Source organism: Lathamus discolor, chromosome 3 (assembly GCF_037157495.1).
Source record: "Lathamus discolor isolate bLatDis1 chromosome 3, bLatDis1.hap1, whole genome shotgun sequence".
Taxonomy (NCBI): domain Eukaryota; kingdom Metazoa; phylum Chordata; class Aves; order Psittaciformes; family Psittacidae; genus Lathamus; species Lathamus discolor.
The window spans coordinates 45,367,090-45,372,367 of record NC_088886.1 but is presented as its reverse complement, the minus strand read 5'-3'; the positions used below and the strand labels follow the sequence as shown (position 1 = coordinate 45,372,367).

Here is a 5,278-nt window from a genome sequence, read left to right as displayed (position 1 = left end):
GAGAAAGGGACGCAGCAGAACTGTCATGTACAGTCACATGCCCTTTCAAAATCAGCTCCCATTCCCAGCTAAAAAAAGACCTCTGTGATGCAAGAATGGAAGGGGAAGGCAAAAAAGGAGGAATTACTCTCCCCCCTAGCTAGCTTTCTCTGCAACACAAGCAGGCCACAGGGTCTGTGAAGCAATAAGGTACATGACTAGATGATGATATAGCAGAGCTTAAAAATAACACTGCTGATTGGAAAACGTCACTGTCCACTGTGCAGAACAGTCTTGGGGATGAAACTGCAAAAAGTTTCAGAAGTTCTCTGAAGTCTAGATCTTGAAAGGTGGATAGCAACAGCAGAACACCTGGGGGCAGGAAGACAACTCCCAGGTTTATTCAGTTGTCCTGAGGTACTCTGAAACTGCCTGCTACAGCAGAGCTGCAAAGAAGGAAAACACTGATGTCTCTAACAGGTAATTAGACCTTGTTAAAATGCTTAACTATACAACGAAGTGGATTGGGAGAGCCAGAGCGATCAGGATTAAAATTGTTCCAGAACTTGGGCATGGAGGAAAAGCCACTTCAACACAATTCAAAATAAGTTGTAAAAAAAGAGTTTAGGAAATAACTTGTTACTTTGCAAGCACTGAATAAAGGGTAATTTCACAACTTCCAGTGCCTGTACTTAAGCTTTTAGAAACCAAATTCAATGAGTTCTGCTTAAGGGACTCTCTTGCAACACCGTGGAACATGCAATATACACAGGTATTGCAACATCTAATTGCAAAATAAAGGCTGTTTTCCTCCAAGCCTCCTCATGCCCTCCTTTCAGCCAATGGTGACAGTGTTGCATGGGGATAGTTTTCTTTCTGGTTAGTGAATTGAATCAGCTCAATAGTCATCTGACAGGCACCCAATAAGTCCAACTCAAGGGAAATAGCAAAATTGGAAAGCCAGGAGCTAAGAAGGGGAGTAAGACCTCTCCAGCCAGTAATACTGAGTTACTACCACAGCTACGTCTGACACTGCAGTGCTACTCACAGACTGCTTGGCCCTTGGTTAAAGAAGAGAGTTCTGTGGGTAAGTATGGTGCCTTGGAGCTCCAGCATAGACAGCAAAAACAATGCTGCACTCACCATACACATTGTGGCCAGAGTTATAAGGATCAGGGAGAGAAGAAGTTGTCATGAACAAAAACTGGCCCAGAAAAAACAATTATCTGTGAGTTACAATCTAGCAGAGGGAGCTTTTAAATACACAAGCTCAGAAATAAAGCACAGCAGTTCATGACCACTGACCAAAGAACAGTGGGTATCTTGAAATTATTTATGCAATGCAAGGTTTGCTGGTGCCTCTTCCCTGTCCTCCATGTTCTTAGCTAGTCCATATGCTCTGTGCCTGTCCTATGCTCTTAGCCTGCCCTGTGCAGGCTGTGCTGCCATTCAGTGAGACCTTGATAGGCTGGAGAACTGGGCAGGAGGAAACCTAATAAGGTTCAACAAGGACAAGTGCAGGGTACTGCACCTGGGGAGGAAGAACCCCAGTACAGGTTGGGGGCTGACCTACTAGAGAGCAGTTTAGCCGAGAAGGACCTGGAGTACTGGTAGATGATAAGTTGACTATGAACCAGCAGCGTGCCTTTGAGGCCAGGGGTTTCAATAGTATGCTGGGGTGCATTGGGAGGAGTGTGGCCAGCAGGCAGAGGGATGTGATCCTCCCCCTCTACTTGACCCTAATGAGGCCACATCAGGAGTGCTGTGTACAGTTCTGGGCTGCCCAGTTCAAGAAAGACAAGGAGCTACTGGAGAGGGCCCAGTGTAGGACCACAGGGACTATCAGGGGTCCAGAGCATCTCTCTTATGAGTAGAGATTGAGGGAGCTGGGCGTGTTTAATCTAGAGGAAAGAAGACTGGGAGGAGATCACATTAACGCATATAAATATCTCAAAGGCAGGTGCCAAGAGGATAGTGCCAGACTTTTTCCAGTGGTGCCCAGCAACAGGACAAGGAGCAATGGACATAAATTAAAACACAAGAATTTTCAACCCAATATGAGGAAGACCTTCTTTACATTGAACAAAGTCAAGGATAGGAATTTGGAAGCAGCAGGACTGTTCCTTCTCACCTGATAAACTGAGCATCTTCATCAAACAGTAGGTGACTCCTGCTGGTGGAGCAAGTACCAAATCTGTCTTTATATCTCTGCATAATTCTGTCATTGGGCACTCAGGCACTTTCAGATAAAAGAGAGAGGACGAGGTTACCTGATCAATCAAGTATTTCCTTCAGCTGCAGCTCTTTTTCCTACAGGAAGCCCTGGCTTGTATAAGCCACTCAAGAAGCAAACATCAAAGGACTCCTCTATCACTTAGTCAGGGTAATAGACTGTACTTGAACTCTACTCAGTGAAGTGAAACTTCTTAAGCTGAGAGCTAAAGTTAAATTTGTTATTCCTGGCAAACTGCCCAAGAGGAAATGCATCCAGGGCAGAAGTTTGTTCGTTAGATAGTGAGAGATCGACACTTTTATAATAAGCCATGAAAGCAGGGAAAATAGTTTCTGAAACCACTGATTGTTCTAAGATCTACTATTAATGCTGCATTGGTTATGAGACCTCCTTTTTGTGACTGGCAAATAATGGAAAGCAGAAATAGTGAAACATCACTAAGAAGGAGTTTGATCAAGGGTTCTGCACACAAGTCTGATTCAAAAGAATAGGAGGAAAAATCACATCATCAGCCACATTAGATCCTTCACATATACTACCTGTTACTTCACAGACTGGGATCAAAAAGGCTCCTTCACTACAGACACAAGATACAGACTGCCAGTTCTGGCCACACATAGCATTGTGTGCCTGTACCCTCTCCACCAGCGTAAAAGAAGCAATGTAAGGAGCTCTCAGTTGTTTAGCAACATACACTGCAATGTACAGCTAGGATCCCACTCCAGTGTGCTGTCCTGCAGATCTGCTTGCCTTCATGTCTAGAGGTACATAAGCTCATAGACCCCCTGCCATACTGTGGCACACAGCCTCAGTCAAGCTGAGCTCTAGAAAGCCAACAGGAAAATTGGACTTTGGTTAACAGGCAGCAAAAAAGGTTTCTTTGCACTGAAACTCTTTGTTATGTTTCTCAAAACAACCAACTGCCCCTAACTGACAGCCACACCTCATGCAAAAACATGACATGAACTTAACTCAGTCATCTCACAGGCAGAGCTCAATTAAGATATCATCTTCTAGGAAATCTGAAGTTGCACTTTGACTTTGGGATTAATGAGGGTTACCTCTTTGTTATATAATAACAATAAAAATATTCCATGGTAACATGCCATTTTGAAACCTTCTTTACTGTCCACAACTTATAAGCAGCATCAAGACAGACAATTCAAACTAATGAAACCCCCAACAATAGCAAAAGCAGTGCATTTACCAAAAGTATCAAGAGACTTGATCTCTGCAGGCATTTTTTTAATATTTCTTTCCACTTCACTATGCCTGGAGCATAGTTCAGAGAGCTGATTATGTATATAGATTTAAGAACAAGTCCAAATACAAAGAAGTGCTACTGTGCACATTTGGTAATGACTTATCCGAAGTTTATTGCACAGATTTTGCAACATGAAGGAATTATTGTTACATGCCATTCCTTGGTATTTTGTTTCTTTGTGAAATATTTTATTTGGAAAGCCTTTGTCTAAAGGTTGAACAGTCCCCATGTAACCTATGAATGAAACAGAAGAGCATGCTTAGGTGTCTTGTCCCAGCTGCCAGTATTCCATACCTGCCAAAACTCCCAGGCTGCACAGACACTGGCAGCTCCCACAGTGCATTTGCCACCTAGTCCTTTCCTTCCATGGTGGACAAGGCAGACTGGGGTCCAACCATCACACTTTCCACAAATGCAGAAAAGTGTTTTCTGCTGTTTGGACCATGAGTGCTGACTATAGACATTCTTCATCTTCAGAAAAAAAGTAAATAAAAAGGCACATGGAAGCATCCTATGGATCAGCCTGAGGCCATGAGCTGCCAAACTGACCCATTCTGGCTCTGCAACTTGAACACCATCCAAATACTTTCCTGTAGTTTCTGCCTTGGCCTTGGGGAAATTGTCTTTTGGGAAGGAAGGATTCATCAGTAAGCATTTATCCATAATTAAGTAAATGGGCTATTGTACAAATTTAATTGCAAATAACTAATGATTGCTTTTGGATTCTCACCCAATAGCTTTTATGATCAAATCTACAGCTACTTTGTATGTAAACAGGGAGGAACAGTGTTGGTGGAAACCGCTTCTTCAAAGCCAAGATATCTGCAAACAGGTAACAACCATCTCTACCTTTAAATTAACAGTTTTAGCTAATTGGGCTGTCACTTTTCCAGCTGCAAATCAACTAAAGCATTTGCCTCCTCAGCTTAGGGAAGAAGCCTCCAGAGACCCTGAGTCAGTGAATAAAAACTGTTTTGGGTCCCATGGCAAAGAAAGTACTTTGCACTCAAAAATAGATACATTTCTTGTGGGAAAAAAAAAACAGCCCAGCTCCTTCCTCTCCCATAGATAATAATGCAAATGTCAGACACCTCCCAGGCTCTGTTCCTAGGAGATCAATAGCATTGCAACAATCACTTTGGTGCGGCTTTTCCTTTAAGGTTAACTTGTATCTAATCACAAATGTACACCCAACAGCCACCAAACACAGCCCGCTGCTTATGGGAGGACGAGATGTGGGATCTAAGGTTGCCACTATTATTGAACTGCTATGGCTGCAAATACACAACAGGATTCAGGCACTTGGAAGACACAAACCTGCAGCAGGAAGGCAAGGCCAGGAGATGGGTAAAGGTTGAGTGCAGAGGATCAGGCAGTGCTTGCATCAGTGCACAACAACGAGGGGCTCCAAAGCAATGCAGGGGAGCTTGTGTGCAGGAAAAACCTACCTGTATTCTTGTGTTTGCATTACGCAGCAGAAAGCCCATGGGATTCATTTACTGTGCTGATAGTATGTCCTGTAAGTCAGGGGCTGTGCAAAGTGATTGACAATGAATTAACAGGCTGTTAAATCTGGTGGGCTGAATCTGGTGGGCTGAAAAAGCAGAGAAATGTGGAGTAAAACCCTTTTACTCAAAGATAATTTTCAAGGGTAAAAAGTATGCCATGTATACCTTTTTCATGCAAAGGCTTTCAAACAATGGGTTCAGTGATTCTAGTATAAGGGCCCTTGCAACCCTTGCACCATGACAATGCTGCCAAGCCACAGGACCTGAGGTGTGTAAGGCTTTGTTGTTTGCACT

The 5,278-nt window shown here is 43.3% G+C and overlaps 1 long non-coding RNA gene across 1 annotated transcript; it reads left to right on the top strand.

Annotated features, from left to right (window-relative positions):
* Positions 1-441: 441 nt before the first annotated feature.
* LOC136010962 (uncharacterized) lies at positions 442-4,723 on the top strand. The gene is made up of 3 exons (XR_010611108.1): positions 442-459; positions 4,214-4,308; positions 4,674-4,723. It is a non-coding gene; the product is annotated as an uncharacterized LOC136010962 (long non-coding RNA).
* Positions 4,724-5,278: the final 555 nt, after the last annotated feature.